Raw genomic sequence first — 20,741 nt, 5'->3', positions numbered from 1 at the left:
TGTAGGCAGCCCCACAAAAACTAACTGAAATGCCATATCTCATTCCTAAGGAACCGTTCTTTAGTCTGATTCCAAACATCAACTGACAGAGGTCTTATTCTTGACTGCACATTGTCATTTAAGTGTTGTGCAGAAGTATGACTTTGCCACATCAAAAATTAAGCTACAGATCTGCACACCATACCTAGGCTAAAATACAGTCTTCCAGTCATTACAGTGCATTCTGTGCGTTACTGCTGCTTCCTTAAAGCACTAAAGGTAAATTATTTCAATTTGTGTTTTTGGTTGAACCTTGTGCACATCACCATATGCTTCTGGAAAAGTTTCAGTGGCTACCGGTAACCAGCAGTGCTAGCCTCCTACTAAATATCCTCCTTTACAAAAGTATTAAACTTCATTACCGCCCAGTACTGTGCTGCAAACTGACTAACGGAAACATACTCTTCCCTCGGAAGTAACACCGGAGAAGCAACCTTTTCAAATAAACCCCTTTTTGGCTAGAGATGAGGAAAAGACCTTCTCCAGGGTATGTCTTTCCACATGAAATCAGTTAACCAAAAGACATCCTGAGGCAGGCTACTTTGAAGGGCAATGGCTTCAAATCAGAACTAAAAGAGCATCTATCTGTTCAAAATAAAAGAATGCAGATTCTTCAGGGACCATGGATACATGAACACTTACCTCTAATAATTTGCTTGCATCTGCCATGCCTGCTATACCTCCATGTTTACAGCCTAAACATTCTGATTTTTAATAACTACTTCCATGTAATTAGTGGCTGAGTGCAAATTTATACTCATCTCTCTGCTGATGTGTCATCACATGTTGAATTCCTATGTGTATTACCTATGCATACAGTGTAAGTATTTAATAGTCTTTTGTGAATAAGTATGTTATCAAAATGTGTATGTCACCTATCAAAAACTGTTATTTGTAAATATGCAGTAAGTACTTTACATTGATTTATACTTGTACAAACAATGAAAATATTGATTAACTGAAAGTTTTTTATAGTCGCTACTGAATAGGTATATAATATGAATAATTTACAGAATGATTCATATTCTCATATGAATTGATGTGTAACGAAAATGCCTGCTTTGCCTGACAAAGCTTCTCATTTGTAATTACGTTGAACTTACTTTGTTGTTTCACAATATTTGCTGTTTTGCAATGTTCACGATATTGAAACTATGAATACCTGTGTGATGCTCAGTCTAGGAGCTTGAGTCATGGGGGAAATAGCCAAAGTAAGTAAATAAGTAATTAAACAAATAAGGTAAAAACAAAAAATAAATGCATTAATGCATGGAAAAGCCCCGTGATTTAGAAATGCTTACTGCACTGCAGACACGTTAACACCAAAGGTTTCTACAGCATGCTAAGCTTGAGCAATTAAGAGTCTAGTCTCCCTCTATGGATTTCCATTGACACTGGCCATAGCACGGACAGCTGTTTGTCTGGCAAAGCCACATGCAAATGCAGTAGTCCAGGGGAGTGGCTAATAGAAATTATCCATTTGCTCTCCCCCTGGACATGACACTGACACCTGAGTTACACGATACAGCAATTCTGAATCACTCTACAGAGATGTCTTTTCATGAGAAGGAAAACTTATGCTTTGTTGAATGATGGCATACCCCCATTCACCCCTGTGTACGGGTCCTCTACTCATAAGAGGAGCTCAGCTAGGTGCAGTTGAGCCGTGTGTGTGTGTGTGTGTGTGTGTGTGTGTGTGTGTGTGTGTGTGTGTGTGTGTGTGTGTGTGTGTGTGTGTATGTATGTATGTGTATATATATATATATATATATATATATATATATATAATGTGTTTGTCTATGTGTAGAGGTTTGATTGCAGGTGCAAGTGTCTAGGGTTATGAATGCAATTGCATATGTGTGTGTGTGTGTGTGTCTGGATTTCCACACTTGATGAGTTGAGTATGTAGAAGCTGCACATACCTGGGAATATATATATGTGTGTGTGTGTGAATATGCAAGTCGGTGTGTGAGCGCGTGGTTCAATGAATGCCAGCATTTCTGTAGGTGCGTCTTTACATTTGCGTGTTTGTGTGTGTGTGTGTGTGTGTGTGTGTGTGTGTGTGTCTCTGTGTGTGTGCATGTTTGTCTGGATCACCACACTTGGTGAGCTGAGTAAATAGAAGCTACACATACCTGGAAGTATATATAATATGTATATATATATATATATATATATATATATATATATATATATATATATATATAAAATGTGTGTTTGTGTGCAGACATGCATTTGTGCATGTGTGTGTTTCTGTGGAAGGATATGAATCAATGTGTTTTGTGTGTGTGTGTGTGTGTGTGTGTGTGTGTGTGTGTGTGTGTGTGTGTGTGTGTGTGTGTGAGAATATGCAAGTCAGTGTGTGAGTGTGGTTCCATGAATGCCGGCATTTCTGTAGGTGCGTGTTTACATCTGTGTGTGTGTGTGTGTGTGTGTGTGTGTGTGTGTGTGTGTGTGTGTGTGTGTGTATGTATGTCTGATCACTACACTTGGTGAATTGAGTATAAAGAAGGTGCACATACCTGGGAGTATATATGTGTACGTGTGTGTGTGTGTGTGTGTATGTATATATGTATGTATATATATATATATATATATATATATATATATATACGCATATCTGTGTGAAGGCATGCATTTCTGCGTGTGTGTGTTTCTGTGGAAGGATATGAGTCAGTGTGTTTGTTGTGTGCGCGTGTGTGAATATGCAAATCAATGTGCGAGTCTGTGGTTCCTTGAATGCTGGCACTTCTGTAGGTTCTGTAAGTGTGTGTGTTTACATCTGCATGGATGTGTGTGTCTGTGTGTGTGTTTTTCTGGAAGGATACGAGTCAGTGTGTTTGTTGTGTGTGTGTGTGTTGTGTGTGTGTGTGTGCAGGCATGTGGGAGATGCCTGAGCTACTGCACTGCAAGGTCTGTTTGGAGAAGCACTAATATGGTCATGTTTAAAAGTGCAATGTTTGATTCAGAGACATGACAATTAACTGCTAATGAGGTAGTCCTCAGTGCAGCTTTACATGGTCTGTGAACTGGCGATTCTTGCCTTTGTGCTAATTGTCAGACCTGCATTAGCCAGATAAGATCGACAGCAAGAATGTCTCTGAATCCCGAAGAGGGGTGTAGGTTGTACTGTGATATGCTCACGACTGCTGGAGTTTGTTTACAAATGGTAAAGCATGACTGACAAAATACAGTAAGGTGAGCATAATCACAGCATAATGCACACCCTTTCCATGTATTATTTCTGTTACCCATTTGCTAGTGTGGTTTGATGTTGATTGTATTAATGTATTATGGTTATTACTGTAAATGTTTTATTAGTAATACAGTTCCATTATGTCACACGTGTTAAGATTAAAATACATTAATTTAAAATGTAAATTATAAAGCTGCAAATAGAAGAACATTTTTTTATTTTCATGATGATGGTGACTACTTTTTGCTGCTGTTGTGCATTTTTTAGGCCTGTGAGTATTAAAAGTACTAGGGAGGAAGTATATTTTGATTTTGGAAAAGGAAATAAGTTTTTAATGCTGCTTGGGAAATAAAGGAGTATGATTGTGTTTCTTTGTCTCACTAAGTGGTGTGGGATTGTGAAGTTGTGAGCAAAATGACCAGTTTAAGTAGTATGAGAAGTTTGTGCATTTTTTTTAATAATGGGATCATATTTCAGTTTTAATCATGAGTTGAACAGTTACATAATGCTAACAACATTGACATTGTTACTCCATTTGTACTTTAGGGAACTAGAGGTTTTGGTTGCCTTAATTTCCTTTCACTTTGGTTACGTTAGCATGGTGGTGGTTTTTTGCAGTGCTGCAGGCAATAAACTGCTGGAGGAAGCTTTTATCTCTTTGTACTAATATCAGTTTAGCATGGATTTTAACTGTTAAGATGCTTGTGGTATTTCTTATGTTGCTGCCTAGTGAGGAACAAACCGTTGTGGTAGTTCTTTTTTTTTTCCCTTCAAGTAGCTTGTGTTTGTGAAACAAAACTTTATGGCAATTCCTTTTCATTGCTGAAGTAACTTGTGTTTGTTAAAAATTGGATAGGCTTTGAAAGCCCCCCCCCATCCTTAACCTAATAATCTATGAATAAGTGAGAGACTGTTTATTTATTATTTATTTTTTAAGAGCCGTGTAATGTATATTAATATTCTCCATGTTTGCTTTTTTGTTTTAGTAGTCTGGTTGGTCAATTAAACAACTCGGTGAACTATGAGGATATTAATGTGTATCACATTTCTTAAGTATTGTTCATAACATTAATCATGGCTAATTGGGAAGTAGTATTTTAATCATGTTTTACTGTGATTTATTTATGTCAATGAGGGAGATTACGAACGTCTTTCTGTGTAGAAACATTTTCAGCCACCACTGTCATCAGAAAAGTGAAATACAGTGTATATTTATTTACATTTAACTATATTTATGAACAGGAAGATTATTGAATATCAACTGTACAGGAAATCTTTATATAGGAATAATACATTTCATGGGAAGTGCTGACCCTCCGCCTGAACAGTTGTACTGAAGAATGTCCTAAGCATCAGTGTTTGAAGGTACTCAGAAAAGCAGCAACAGATGAAATTTTTAGATAGCATTGTGATGCTTTGACTGGCAGACAGTGTAAAAAGATTATGAAACAGAAATGAACTGTTACATGAAGTGAAAAGGGAAGTACAGAAAGAGGTAATATGAAAGTAGGAGGAGACATTGAATGCACACTGTAAAACAGCAGTATATAGTTGTACAACATGTAAGTAAATGTAGACATAGTATGTTGAGTTTATTACTAATTACACTGGCGACACTGGAATTGTTTGAGATTCTTAAACAGAAGTGCCCAGTTTGAAGAAAAGTCCCTTACTAATAGTCACACGTGGTGTATAAGTGTTAACTTGCTCAAGCCTAAAAACGCCATTCTTTTATACTTCCAGTTAACACCCATAGCTTGTCATGGCATCCAAATCTTTTTGGCGTCTTGTTTATTTAACAAAGTGACTTACCAGCTACTAATAGGCAGTATTAGAAAGGGCAAGGAGTTACTAACAAAATGACAGTAAGATTTAGTCCAGGATGTCCTGCAGTGGAGAAATTATTCTTTGTTTGCAGCTTATCATATTTTCATATTTATATTCATATTTTCATAACTGAGAGACCTACATCTTATTGAGGTGTATGGTGTGAAACAAACATCAGTGTGGGAGACAAGACAATGCAAGTTTATATCACACTAGCATGGAAATATTGCAAGTTGTTTTCTTACAATTAAGAAAATGAGCAGTATTTCCATATGTACTTAATACTATAAAAAATGAGTGACTGAACAAAACTGATGGATGACATTAAGTGAAATCTTAGATGTTGCTGAAGAAAACTGTCTTTGTTATTTGCACTGAAAGTTGCACATCTTGAGAGATATCCAGTATTTGTTTTGCTAATTACACAATTAAGCATATATTTTCATATTTATCTAAATATCTCAATAAATATAGACATATAGAGGAAGCTCTTGCTGTCATGTGAAAGCTTATGTCTAGTTAACAAAATTGTTCTAACAATATATGTTTTGGTTACACAGTTTTCTAAGATAAAATGTTTTTGTGAAAGTTTACGAAAGGTATGATTTTGGGTTTGTTTGCATTATAATATATTATGCAATGACTGATCATTGATGTTCTAAAATGAGCACGCTGGTTGGCCAGCCCAACCAACGTGTTCGTTGTAAATCCGAGAATATGCCAACAGAAAAAAATCCGGTCGCCCAAACTTTTTTCTGTGTGTTTTTTTTTTTTTTTTTTTTTTAAATAAAAATAAAAATTCTCTAATCCGATTCTGGACATACAAGAGAGACAGGATGGAGAAAATACTAGGAAAATAAGGAGCGTTATTTAAAACTAAAGACAAGTATCTGATTTTCTTTGCATTTCTTCCATTCTGTCTTTCTCCTACCCCTAAACTGTGCAAAACTTTTTTTTTTATTAAAAAAAGAAAAAAAAAAAGCCAGCAACGGAGACCTTCTTTTCCCCATTGCTTCCTTTCTAAAGCACTGATGTACTGGGTATGCGTGCGAACGCAAGTCCCATATGCATGCACAATACATCAAAAAAAGGCACCAGGATATTACCAGCCAGTGGAAGGACAGCACTGCACCATTATACAAAAACATTGTTTAAGAAAAGTAAGTATTTTTTCCCTTAAATAATGTCATTGTATAATAGCAATAACCAACACTGTGGTGTGGTATATTAAGATTTACCAATGGTTGGTTTATTTAATCACTCGGACCTTGCCCTCATGATTAAACCACACCAGCCATGGGTAAATCTTAATATACCACGCCAATATTGTTGGCTATTGCTTAATTATAGTATTTATGGAAAAGACTATGAATGCACTGACTTTTATCACTATAAAGAATACTTCTTACTGATAACATTGCTATTTATACAACTCTAATCATTTGCATTACCTATAAAATATTTACATTTCTTAATTCTTTATCTTATGTTTTTTGAGGGTTTTTTTCAGAAAATACTGTGGAATGATAGATGTGTGTATGCTGCTAGAGGTATGACATTCCACACCACATAGGTGCTAATGAGACAGCTGATCTTTATTTTGTCTGTAATTTATCAAAATGTACCTGTAATTGTTGCAGCTGTATATATTAACAAATGTATGTAACCACTCCTTACATAGGTGAAGTCATAGCTAGAACATGTTTTTAGTTGCACCACTTAATTAAACATTACATGTTCTGTTTTAATGAAGAGACGTACTGTAGTTTCTAGAGGGACTTTCTGTACCATTCATGTATGCGGATTTTAAGTGGGTAAGCCCTACTTGGCTTCATTCACTTACATTGAAGACTTATCCCGTGACAGTTTTATGGCAAACAGTAGATAGTCATACCAAGACAACAGTATGACTGCAGCATGTTAATTGGGTCACCTGATTTCTGAACAATCTGTGAATGAGTCAAGTTGCATTTATATTACAGTAAGAGTATTCAAATCAGATTAAAAGCAAATATATACACACACACACACACACACACACACACACACACACACACACACACACACACACACACACACATGAAACAAACAGAAGTTTGCAGGCAGGGTACTGTACACAGCAGTAGCCACAGGAAAGTAACTTTCAGTGTGCGTAGGCAGTAATCATGTAAGCAGCATCTATGTAGCTGAATCACTTTGCAACTGCTTGTCTCATTTTTATAACATAAGTTTTGGAGAAAGACTAACAAGCTATCACTGTCTGGTGAGGAGTGAATTAACTGAAGTCAATGTATACATATAAGAAAGGTAAGCCGAAAGAGTAATGGAGTATCTGTATAGAAGATCTTCTACAAGTGAAGGTCACATAAATTAGATGATGCACAACTACCTTTGGTAAAGGTTAAGAACAGCAGATAGCATGTGTACTGTTAGTATGCCACAGACTATCAATTTTATCCATGCAGTGTAAAAAGTAGGGGACATTATTTTAGAGATACTAAAAATGTTGTTATAGTTCATAACTTATGGAGGATATCTTAGTGTGAGAAGGGAAATGGACAAGGACCCAAGTGTCTGGTTTATAATTTTTCTTGCGAATAATTAACGAGTGCTGGGCAGTAGCTGTTGTATAAGAGGCTGGTGATAGTGCTGTTAATAATAAGAAACACAGCTCATAATAAGAAGTCCCTTGAGTTCATGTAATACTTTGTGACAGTGTATATGTGTGTGGGGGACAGCCATAAGAATGGGGAGTACATCTTGAATGTTGGTGCATCTGGCCTCCTTAGTGAGGAGGCCCTGAGCAAAATAATCTCTTAGCTGTACAGAGATTTGTATTTGTTTATTTGTTAGTTAGGTAAGCCCAGTGGACACAAGTGCCTCTTTTAGGGTGAGCTAGGAGTAACAGTCTGGTGAAGTGATTTGCTCAGTCACACAGTTTGCAAGTAGAGACAGAGAAATAAATGCAGGACTAAAAGATTTAGGTCGTTAATATCTCATAACCAGAACTCTATGAACTAAACTGTCGCTGGTAAAGTTTGTGAATGTTGGTGTTAAACAAGTTGTGTGTGGAAAATGGATCTACTGAAACACCCTAATCAATTAAATATGATTATTATTTCTGTAGTTTCTGTTGGAATTTGGAGATTTGTTACTTACTCCAAGACGTTAGGCAGCGTTTCTGTTTCTCTGTGGTAGTGAAGAGTACATCCTTGGTTAGTGAGCAGTTTACATTGAGGTATCTGCTGAAAGCCAGGTACAGACACTGGAGAGGTCATGAATTATATACTTTTGGAAGGCTGAAGGTGCCGTAGTGCTGTTTTGATCCAAGTATTTTGAAGAGTGGCGGTAGGTCGGTAAGATCTCATATTAAACACTCTGAATAAAGGAGGATTGTACAGTGGTGGTAATTATCTGGCTTGTCAGTTTAAGTTCCTGGTTGAGGTGTGTTCTGTAGGGAGTTTGCATATGATTCCTGTGTCTGAATTGTGTTTTTCCAGGTGCTGTAATTTAGTCTCACTTCCTAACGACATACAGTAAGGGAGTTGGTGATTTTCCAAACTGCTAATGAGTGTACAGGGAGTGTTTGAGTGAGTGTGAGTGTTCTTTGATGGATTAAAAACTAGTTCTGGTTTATTTTTTATACCATGTACCCTTCGATTGCTAGGATAGGCTGTGGCTCCCATGTGACCCTTAACTAGATAAAGCAACTAACGGAGAATGAATAAATGGATGCATTTCAGAAATATGAAATGGAAATGATTTCATGTAAAGTGAAAATGTCATCGCTTTGTGGTAGATGTGCTTGTGGAGTTCCCCTTGGGAGAGGGGTAAGGCGAGATAAGAACAGAGATTATAAAAATCAGAAAAGTAACCCATGATTATTTTTTGCCGTGAGCTGTATTTTTTCAATTCTGAAGTGACCAGGTGATGGTGGACTGAATCTAAGGCCTTTGTATGGTTGCTGAATACTGTGCTGGTTAAGCCTCTGTATATCCTATAACAGACTGCCTTGGTAAAAGAAAGGAGGACGATGAGGCACTTGTGTACTGTACGGAAGCCATTGTGCTCATCGCACAGCAAACTGAAACTGCCGAAGATCCGCTTTACTTTTGTTTTCATTGGGGTAGTTAGGATTGAAGGAAGTAGTTATTTGGGGATGAGACAGCCACATGTTTGGAGGGGGAATTATTTTAGCTACTTTCAAGCGGGAGAGTGGATTGTCATAACTTCCCTACCAAAACATGGCAGCCTAGAGCTTTGATGCTGGGGTTTCTTTTACCATCACAGTCTGTCACATTATATAGTAGTCAGGGAGAGGTTAATATATGCAGAACTGAGATTGCAAGGAAGTCAAACAGACTTTGAAAACAAGGATGAACGCTGTCATTACTAACCCTTTTGTATCTAGAGAGGTGTGGTTATGAAGGTGAAAGTAAAGAGGCATTGGCCACTCATTGGTGTGTGTGGGGGGGGGGTGCTGTGAGTTTGGTAGGTTTGACTTGTGACCAGCCTTCTTTAGAATGACTTGGCCTACTCTTAATTTTGAAGTGAAAATGAAATCAGAGGAATTTTAATAACCCTTATTTTCTAAATGTATGCAGTACGTAGTCTCTTGGTATCATTATATGCTTTAGCTCAGGGATGGCCAAGGAAATGGTTTGTTTTATATTTTCTTTTTTTCGGGGAAGTATTTATTTTGCATTGGTTGTATGATGATCCTAAAGTATTCAGCTGCACAATCATAATTATTCAGGGATGGTGATTGGTCTGTAGCCAAAATTTCTGGGAGGAAGTGGTAGTAGTTTTAAGATGTTGCGTCCACAAGGACAAATTGGTTTTAGTTACAAAGGTGAAAGGAAACAGGCATATCATTGATAGGGGGTGGGGGGTGCTGTGAGTTTGGTAGGTTTGGCTTGTGAAGATCACTGGTTGAGTCTAAAAAAGGTCCACATGGATTAGTACACTACTCCAGTTAACTAGCTAACAAACTAATAAACAAATCCAATCTGTTGCGGATTGTCTGCTGAAGGCATTAACTAGTTGGGTAAAATGTTAATAAGATGATCCTATCATCTGGACAGATAGGATATTTTGCAGTTGTACTGCAGAATAGCAGCCTGGTTGCAGTTAAAATGATCCAATGTAATGAGTGTGCTGGGTAAGTCTGCAGGCTTTTAAAGAAAGAAGGGTGGCTCTGCTCTCAGCAGAGGTAGGTGAGAGATTGTAGGCTGAGGCACTCTGTAATTTGTGATGGCTGTTAACTCTCAGTTCTAGAGCATCCCTGTTTGCTCATCAGCCTATTTTTTTTTTTTTGCATGGGAGGTTTAATTGAATTGGGAAGAAATGCTTTATCATTATTTCTTATTTAAGGTTTGCATTTTGAAAATGTGAGGCTGAGGGGAGGAAGGAGGTGGGTTTAATTCATGATTTATTGACTGATACACCACTATTCAATGATGGCTTAACCAGACCTTAAACTGAGATTGTTATTCTAATACCACCACAGATGGTATGGTCAGCATTAATGTTTTTTCAGCTGTACTTAATTGTAATACCCCATATGATGCGCAGTAGTAAACCCCACCCAAACCAAGCATACTTCTAGACCAGCAGGCTTTTTTTTCAGTGTATTCATAATGCATGTAAGACCAGGGGATTTACTGGATTATTTTTTGTTAAGAGTTGTAAATGCATATGCAGTGAGGGGCTCGGTGGTGGCAGCCCCCTTGCCGAGTATGATACTCTTCTAATGTATGGTGTTTTTACAGTAAGACATAACATCTTAGATGGAAACAAACACAAACTTATATACTCCCACCCTGGGTGTATACTACAATCAACTAATGCTTTTTTCTGAGTTAAGGGTAGGAAGATATGGGCTTGTGGGCAGGATCATTTGGTATACAGCCATAGTATAAAAGATGTGTATCAAGATTAATATAGTGGATTTTACTGTTGTATGGCAAAGTGAACCTTATCTGGTTTCATTTGTAGGCACCACATGTTTTATTGCTTCTGCTATGGAGTAGATTATAAATGTTGGAATTAACGCATATGTCTCAGTTCTGCCCTGAGAGTGCTAGCAATGCAGACATCTTAACCATAATACACTAGCTCAACGATGCACTTCAGTGACAAATCTGCATCGACACAGTTAGCTGCAAACAAACTACAAAGAGTTCTTCATTCAGTAATGTGACTAAGCAGCTTAAATGTGTTAAAATCACATTTAATTGAGAAATTGCAGCAAATTGCTGATTTTGGTTCTTACTTAAATGTGGTTTTAATGCATTTATGCTGCTTTTGGTAAGCAACTGCTGGGTGGTGAAACCTTGCTTGACTGCCCCACTTGTTGGTGTCACCTCTACCTACATGTGTAAACTTGGGTCAACATCACCAAAGATATATGGTTAAAAACAGTCATTTCCAAAAAGTATATCATTTCTTTTTCTAGCTCTTCACATTCTCACCTTGTTACACTTCCCTGATGTCCCATCCTTTTGGCAGAATGTTCTTTCAGAAGAATGCAGCAAGGAATGAAGTCTCCAACGTTCTACGGCAAGTACTGTCTGAGAGACCCTACCATATTTAATCATACACTCACCCCGGGCTTCGTGCCCACTGAGTGGCGCACAGATATAGTTATCCCACTCCACAAGGGGGGATCCACCTTGGATCCCAGGAACTACCGCCCCATCTGTCTGACGAGCCTGATCTGCAAGGCCATGGAACGTATTATCATGAAACTTATAAACAAAGACATTGGCAACCTTAAAACACTGGACCCCACCCAGTTTGGTTTCGTGAAGGGCCGATCTTCTCTCCTGAACCTGATTGACTTCTTTGAATCGGTCTCCAGAGCCGTGGACGAGGGTAAGGCAGTTCACACAGCCTATCTGGACCTCAACAAGGCCTTTGACACCATCCCCCACTCTGGAATCATAGATAAACTTACTAAGCTGAGCATTAATCCCTACATCACTCGATGGGTTGCCAACTGGCTTAATGACAGAACCCACACTGTAAAAATAGCTGACTCCAAATCCAGCTCCAGACAAGTGGAGTACCTCAGGGTTCAGTCCTGGGACCTCTCTTGTTTGGCATCTACTTCTCTGAAGTGCAGGCCAACACTAAGGGACTCTGGCTAACAAAGTTCGCAGGTGACTGCAAACTGGGAGCCATTATTGAATCCCCAAATGATGTGGATACTCTACAAAAGGGCCTTACAGAAACAGATGCTTGGTGCCAGAGCCATGGCTCAAGCTCAATGCCAAGAAATGTATAGTTATCCCCTTTGGGGAAAAAAACATGTACCTGTGAATTACCACATAGGTGGCAGTGCACTAAACTCTGAAAGTGTGATAAGAGACTTAGGGACACAGGTGGACAGTGGTCTCGCCTCCAATAACCACATCGCCACAACAGTCAGGAAATCCTTCTATGTGGCACACCTCATCACTAAGGGCTTTTCATCCAGAAAAAAGGAGGTCATTGTCCCACTGTACTCATCCCTCATTAGATCCATAATATAGAATACAACGCCCCATTTGGTATGTACCTCTCAAGACATCTGCAACAACTGGAAAGGCTGCAGAAATACCTCACTAAAAGAATCACGGGCCTAAAGCAGATGCCGTATACGGACCGCCTTGATATGCGACAAAGAATAGCTGGAGTTTTTTGTCTACTCCAAGGTGATCTCTGCTTAACATACAAGGCCATGTCAAACCCAGAGCTGTTGGACATGCTACACTTAAAGAAATCCCAATCCCTCAGAGCCACACACTCCAGGGATCTAACCTTGTCATCACAATAAACAAAACATGCTGGAGGGATAGGTTCCTGACCCAGAGACTCCCCAGACTCTGGAATAGACTGCCCATACATGTCAAGCAGAGCACCTCTTTGGCCCTCTTCAAAAGGAACCTTGATGATTGGATGGGAAAAAGGAAATTCACCCCGGGGATCACGTCAGTTACCCTGCTAGACAGGGGTCCAGGGAAGTAAATGGTATGGGAAGAAATAGCCAGGGAATTGTTATGGCTAGGCTTGTATAGGCCCTAGGGCCGATAGCCTAGTACCAACCTATGAACCACACCAGAAAGGTTAGTATATTATTGGAGATTCTATTTTGATTACCAAAGAGACAAAGAACTTTAGGCCATAGATTGGAGGTCAGTGGTTTAAACACCATTATCACAAAGCACACCTTTTAAAAGACCATGGTATATTCAGTCCTTACAATCATACCAGAAGGAGATTGGATGTGCTTTGTAGCCCTCCAAGATGCCACCAGCACGTAAATATTTTTCAAGAATCCTTGAGCTACTGGGTACGAGTATAGCATAATCAGTTCCAAACTATTTCATTGTTTTCAACTTTAGCTCTCAGGGTGTTCACCAAATATGTATCCATAGTAATAGCTCACCAGGGGCTGCAAGGAATCAAGATCGTCAAGCTCCCCTCTATTCCATTAGTTCAGCCTGTAACTTTTTTCAGGCAGATGCTGCTTAGATTGTTCCATTCTCTGAGAGTAATACTGACTCATATGAAGTCCCAGCTGTAACTATTTCAGATTCTGACTTTCATAGGGTACAAATTAGAAACAAGTCTTTCCGTCACCTAGCTGTCTCAGAGCAGGATATCAACCCTCTGAACTGCAGTATCCAGGAACCTAGACTCCAACTTTATATCAGTGCAAACACATCTGAAAACCCTAAGCCTCACGGCAGTAACTGTACCAGTACCACTAGTGCCTTGTTGCAAGCTCCACATGAGAGTCTTGCATTGGATATTTTGGGCTCACTTTTCCAAAAGCATGGAACCCATGTCCCTTCAAATCAGGATTCTAACTCATACAAGTTGTATCTTGATTGGTAGCTGATTTAAGATAATTTACATGTGTATAGTTTAGGGTATGTCATTTTCTCAGATGTTCCCCATCACATGATTGTCCTGGCGATATGGACAGCTTTCCTCATCATACCTGCCCTCAAGGACTCCCTTCTTTAGGGAGAGATTGCTGATGTCCTTCAAGGATGCATCTGCAGTCATAACAAATGGGTTGTCCTGTCGTCAGGCAGCCCTTCGGTCGGCCGGATTCCAAAGTCTGGGTCCGGCTTCGGCTGATGTCGCACTTCACCCGATGTCATCTCTGCTGGTCTTCGGGTATAAAGGCATCAGCCGACGCCATTTTCCTCAGTCTTTCTTGCCGCGTGGCGCCCGAAGCAGAAGCTGTTCGCAAGTGCCGGTCGGTCAGATCCAGAGATTACTACTACCGAATACTACTTCGAAGACTTCTAAAAAGCGAAGTACCCCGTTGGGGACTCTTTCTTGCCTCAGCCGATGTCAGAAAAAGTCAATAACTGTTTAACTTGTGGGAAACAAATACCTCATAAAGATTTCCACTCTTACTGCCTGCCTTGCTTAGGCCCAGACCACGACGTAGCAGCCTGTTCGGCCTGTGCTTCCTTCAACCGACGAACGCTTAGGCGTCGGTCGGAGTTTGCTGAACAGTTTTTCGGCTCAGATTTTGCGTACATTATGCCGTCGGATCCTCCGACTACCCAAATCGTTAAAAAACGCAAAGAAAAAGACCGACACTCGCGGTCCGCGGTTTCGGCCGAAACCACGGTTAAGCAAGCCACGAGTGTCTCTGTTTCGGCCGAAACCGAGAAAACCGGTCAATCTTCAGCCGAATCCATGACTACTACTGAGGCTCCTGCTACCTTAGTTGAATCGGCCTCAGAAGTTTTACCTACTACTGTGGTTCCTAGTGATTTATCAGACACCATCCCTTTGGATGTCTCTACCCCAGCACGTGGTGCTGCTAGGCCTCCTGCAGCCATGTCTATTAAGGCTTTTGCCAGGGCTAAAGCAGCCAAAACTGTTAAATCAGTGCCTGTTAAGCCCCCCTCACACAGGCACACTTCTAGTTCACAAATGCTTACTCTGGCAGAGGATTTAATATCCTTAATTAGGGGATCCCAATCTCACCCAGACAGGGCCTCTCAGCCCCCAGAAAAGAGACCTAGAGCAGAGCCCGGCGAGCCAGTGTCCTCTGATGATTCTTCGGATGACTCAGACATTACAGATCAGCCAGAGGCTCCTTTTTCTACTTATGAAGATTCCGATGCTGAAGAATCCATTCCCTCTGCCTCTCCACCAGAGGAATTTTCCTTTGGGGAAACCTTACATGCCATGAGAGAACAATTCCAATGGCAGGGACAAGATTTCTCAGATTCAAGAAAAAGGCTTAGGACATTTCTACACTTACCACAACATAGGCCCTTAGCTATACCTCCAGTACTGCCTGTTGTGGATGATGCATTTAATGATGTTTGCACTGCTCCTGATACTTTACCTCCAGCCCCTGCCAAACCAGATAGATTTTACAGGGTACCAGACACTCATCACCACCTATACAAGGCCCCACTTGCAGATCCTGAGACTATATCCCAGGGGCCTAAGGCAGTAGCCTCGACCTCAGCTAAAAACCCTATTCCTTCTGAAAGGGAATCCAGGTCCTTAGAGAGATGGGAGGAAAAAGTTTACACCTCTGCTACTCTCTCAGCTAGAGCTTTAAACTGTCAGTTTCATATGATCCAATACCAAGAGTTTATGCTTGATCAGTTAACTAAGAAGCTGTCCTCTGATGACTCCTTAGATAAGAAATATGTTTTAGAAATGGTGAATAACATTCAGCAGGTTAGTAACCATTCTTTAAAATGTGGCTATGATGCACTGGAGGCTTCATTTAGATCAGCCATGACTGGCACAGTGATAAGAAGGCATGCATGGTTGAAAGAACAGGTCTTGCCGGATCATGTTAAAGCAAAGCTGTTAGATGCTCCTATGGATAAGGCCAGTCTATTTGGTACACCTGCTCAGCAAGTAATGAAGAAAATGGAAGAGAAGGCAAAATCTGTACAAACAGTTAAGGATTTCTTACAGGTTCAGCCCCCAAGGTTTAGCAGGAACTGGCCTGCCAAAAATTGGTCCTTTCCAGACTCCTCAAAATCTCAGGGGCAGGAATAGACGCTCTAGAGGCAGACATCAATCCAGAGGAGGTGCCTACAGAGGACGACAGTGGCAAGGCAATAACCGAGGCACAGACACAACCACTGCCACTGCAACAGGACAATCACAGTGACTTGGCTCTGACACCGCCTACCAGGGAGCAAATAGCAGCACTTTTAGGCGGAAAGTTAGCCTTATTTTCGAAAAATTGGCACTATATTACAAAAGACAAGTGGATTTTGCAAACCATAGACCAAGGCTACAGGTTCCACTTCCACACCTTACCAGTAAAAAGAGGAATGCCAAACCTACCTCCAAATCAAAAAACAGAAGCTCTAAAGCAGATAGCGCAATTAACAAATATGAGAGCTGTGGAAAGAGTACCAATAACAGAACAGGGCAAAGGATTTTACTCCAGACTCTTCCTAGTACCAAGAAAAGAGAAAAGTTGGAGACCTATTCTCGACCTGTCCATCTTAAACACATACATCATTGTCCCAAAATTCAAAATGCTGACCCTACAGCAACTTCTTCCCATGCTGGGCAAGGAGTGTTGGCTGGTAACTCTAGATCTCAAGGAGGCATACCTGCACGTCCCCATACGACCAAATTGCAGAAGATACCTCAGATTTCTTGCAGGATCAGAGCATTATCAATTCTCAGCATTGCCCTTTGGCTTATCTACTGCGCCCAGAGTATTCACAAAATGCCTGGCATCAGTAATCGCTCACTGCAGGCTACAGGGAATCCAAATTTATCCATACCTGGACGACTGCCTGTTACAAGCGGACAACAAAAGCAAGCTGACAACAGATTTACAAAGAGTCATTTGCTTACTACAAGCCCTGGGATACACAGTCAATTTACAAAAGTCAAGACTGATACCATCCCAAACAAGAACATTCTTGGGTGCGGAATTGGACACAGTAAAACAAATGGCATTCCTAACTGCAGAAAAACAAAAACAGCTCCCTCTTTACTTCTTGGCATTAACAGAGCAGAACAAACTAACAGCAAGAAAAGTACTGCAGGCCTTGGGCTTCATGGCATCATGCATAATCTTGGTCCCACATGCCAGACTGCATATGAGAAAGCTACAGTGGTACCTAAAGAATTTATGGTCTAAACACAGGCACAGCTTAGAAACCGAAATCCCACTAATCCCATGCCTGAAACAGGAGTTCCTATGGTGGGCTCAAGCATGCCAGTCAAACCCAGGCTTGCCCTTCCACAACTTTCAAGCAAGCCAAATCATCACAACGGACACCTCAGACCTAGGCTGGGGGGCGCACATGCTGGACAAATGCATACAAGGATTGTGGACTCCAGACCGGCTCCACCTGCACATAGACCAAAAAGAAATGCTGGCAGTAAAACTAGCAATCCAGAAATTCAGACCATTCCTCAAAGAAGGCCATTTAATGATAAGGACAGACACCACCACAGTCATGTGGTACATCAACAAACAGGGAGGCACTCATTCATACCCCCTATGCAGAATGACTCTGGACCTTTGGAATATGGCTCTGAGCTACAACATCCAGTTACAGGCAATATTTGTGCCGGGAAAAGAAAACACCCTAGCAGACATGTTAAGCAGAACCACCTCGGATGCTCACGAATGGATGCTACACCCGGGCATCTTCAAGGCCATCACAAAGAAATGGGGAATGCCACAAATAGACCTATTCGCATCCCCACTCAATCACCAGCTCAAAAAATTCTGCACAAGGACATACCACCCACTTGCATGGAAGGTGGACTCTATCCTTCAGTTGGAAAGGCCTGACAGCATATGCATTTCCACCTCTTCCTTTGATGCACAAGGTACTACTGAAAATCAAAGAGGAACTTCCAAGGATAATCCTGATAGCTCCGAATTGGCCAAGACAACACTGGTATCCATTGCTGAGGAGCATGTCTTAGGGGAGAATGTGGTCAATACCCCTGATGCCTTTGATGTTAACTCAGAACAACTACAACATCATGCACCCAAACCTAAAAACCTTGCAACTGACTGCCTGGAACATCACATAGCAGCAACTAACCCAGACCTATCCCAAAAGGTTAAAGACATTATCCTTGAAGCCCGCAGACCTTCAACAAGAAGGAACTATGCAGGAAAATGGAAAAGGTTTGTCATTTGGAGTACTGAAAGAGGAAAAGATGTGTCGAACATAGATATTGCTAACATCCTGGAGTACTTGGCAGAGCTTCTACATACAGGCCTGTCCTATTCCTCCATCAAGATACATGCATCAGCTATTTCAGCAGAATACAGCTTGGATCCACCGGTCTTTTCATCCTCTACTCAGGCAGTTCCTCAGAGGGATCAAGAATGTAAAACCTCCTAGGAAACCACCATTACCAGCATGGGACTTGAACTTTGTGCTAGAAAAATTGACACTCCCTCCATTTGAACCAGCAGCAACAGCAGATCTTCAACACCTATCATGGAAAACTGCTTTCCTACTGGCAATTACTTCAGCAAGGAGGGTTTCGGAACTACAGGCCTTAATGGCAGTACAACCCTTCCTAATCTTCCATCAAGATAGAGTGTCCATGAGAACTAATCCTACATTTATGCGTAAGGTGGTATCCAGAGTGTCTTTAAACCAGGCAATCCACCTACCTACCTTCTTTCCCAATCCACAGAACAGGGGAGAAAGACTGCTGCATACCTTGGATGTACATAGACAGTTACGCTACTACCTGGACAGAACCAAAGGTGACAGAAAAACTGACCAGCTTTTAGTAGCCTATGCAACAGGAAGGGAAGGAAAAGCAATTTCCAAACAGACAATCTCCAAATGGATAGGAAATTGCATAAGATTCTGTTACTCCTACCATGGAAAACCAATTCCACAGAACATAAGACCTCATTCTACAAGGGCTACAGCCACTACCACAGCTTTCTTACGAGGAGTGGCAACCAAGGACATTATTGAGGCGGCTACTTGGACCTCCGTGCATACATTTGCCAAGCATTATAATTTACCTCTATACTCTAGATCCCGAGCAGGGTTTGCCACTGCTGTACTGCAAGGGATCCTAACTACACCATAATTCTTCTTCCTCCTCCCCTAGTTTGGCTATGGTATTCTACCCATTTGTTATGACTGCAGATGCATCCTTGAAGGACATAGTACAGTTTTGTACCTACCATAAATGTAGATGATCGAACAGGATAGCATCTGCAGTCAGGATTACCCACCCTCCTTCCCCTCTGTGGTACTCCTAGGGTATTTACCCTCCTAATAGCTAGCTGGGGGGGAGTCTCTTATGGTGTATTTGTTTGTATATTTGTACATACATGCTTATTTTTTGTGTTTGCCTTCTACTATTTTGGAAACATTGGCATTTATCCAAAATTTAGCTTTCCAAGAGGGCAACTGGCATCTGGGGCAAGAAACACTGAGGAAAATGGCGTCGGCTGATGCCTTTATACCCGAAGACCAGCAGAGATGACGTTGGGTGAAGTGCGACATCAGCCGGACCCAGACTTTGGAATCCGACCGACCGAAGGGCTGCCTGACGACAGGACAACCCATTTGTTATGACTGCAGATGCTATCCTGTTCGGACATCTACATTTATGGTAGGTACAAAACTGTACTTTTTCTGACAATGTAGAGGTAGTGTAGTGCATGAGCATACTGGGGCAAAAATTAACATAATCAAATAATAAAGACTCTTCTGTCTATGGGAAAGCCACAGTGTGACCACTTCACATCTTCAGTCTGTGTAAAATGCAACAACTTCTCATCTCTTCTGTCTATGGGAAAGCCACAGTGTGACCACTTCACATCTTCAGTCTGTGTAAAATGCAACAACTTCTCATCTTGTTTCTCTTCTAGACAACAACGCAGAGACGTCCTAGTTCACACAGGGGCCCGTGGACTTTTCTTCTGAAGATAAGGTCCATTCAAAAAGCCAGACTTCAAAACGCAAGCATTCTTCTCATAGCATCTTTTTGGCCTTGCAGGTATGTTCCCCTGCTTCGCACTTTTCTCTCTGTGTCTGCATCCCAACAATATTCTCCTAACCCATTTCTTTAGCAAGTCTGTCCTGGGCATTCACTCCCTCAGATTCATGGCCTGGCTTTTTCAGTTCCATTGATCATCAGTAATGCTTATGTTTCGGTTAAGATAGCACAGAATTTCACCTGTTCACAGAAGCCTTCTGTACTCAAGACTTGATTTTCTGTTTGAGCTAAAAAAAGACTGGATCTTCTTTTGCCTCCTGTTCCTTCAGTATTAATGTACTTTTCTGATATCAGTCTAGATCAAAGCACCAAGCTACTTGTCTTCGTCCCTGACTACACTTACTAGGGATGGTACTTACTTCATTGCACTGATGTCTACCGACAGCTTAGGTTTTACATTAACTAAACCAAAGAACTAAAATGATGAACAGATTTTTGTCTCCTTTACTAAATCCAGGTTAGATTAGAAGGTGTTCTGCCAAGGTAGTTATCCAGCTATATTCACTTATGTCATGTTAGACATAGGAGGTTTCTTCACTTAGTACCGAAGTTCCATTCCAGTAGAGCAGAAACAATTCCTACAGCCTTTTCTGTTGCAAAAACTATAAGCTGGATGTTACATCTAATTCTACATGCAGCTCCACTTTAATGCAGGGATTTGTCCAAATAGGGA

General features: G+C 40.7%; 1 protein-coding gene across 3 annotated transcripts in view; it reads left to right on the top strand.

The window, feature by feature from the left end:
- The window catches only part of NCALD (neurocalcin delta), a 1,186,843-nt gene that overhangs the window by 157,348 nt on the left and 1,008,754 nt on the right, over positions 1–20,741 (top strand). The window contains exon 1 of one of the 3 annotated variants that reach the window (XM_044065664.1): positions 20,048–20,068. The exons of the other annotated variants lie outside the window; for them this stretch is intronic. The gene's annotated coding sequence lies outside the window, so the exon portion shown is untranslated. Of the gene's footprint in view, positions 1–20,047; positions 20,069–20,741 lie in introns of those variants that run through there. 3 annotated transcript variants of the gene reach the window in all.

Source organism: Protopterus annectens, chromosome 3.part0 (assembly GCF_019279795.1).
Source record: "Protopterus annectens isolate FY-2018-M chromosome 3.part0, PAN1.0, whole genome shotgun sequence".
NCBI classification, from domain to species: Eukaryota; Metazoa; Chordata; order Ceratodontiformes; family Protopteridae; genus Protopterus; species Protopterus annectens.
This window is presented reverse-complemented; position numbering and strand designations above follow the sequence as displayed.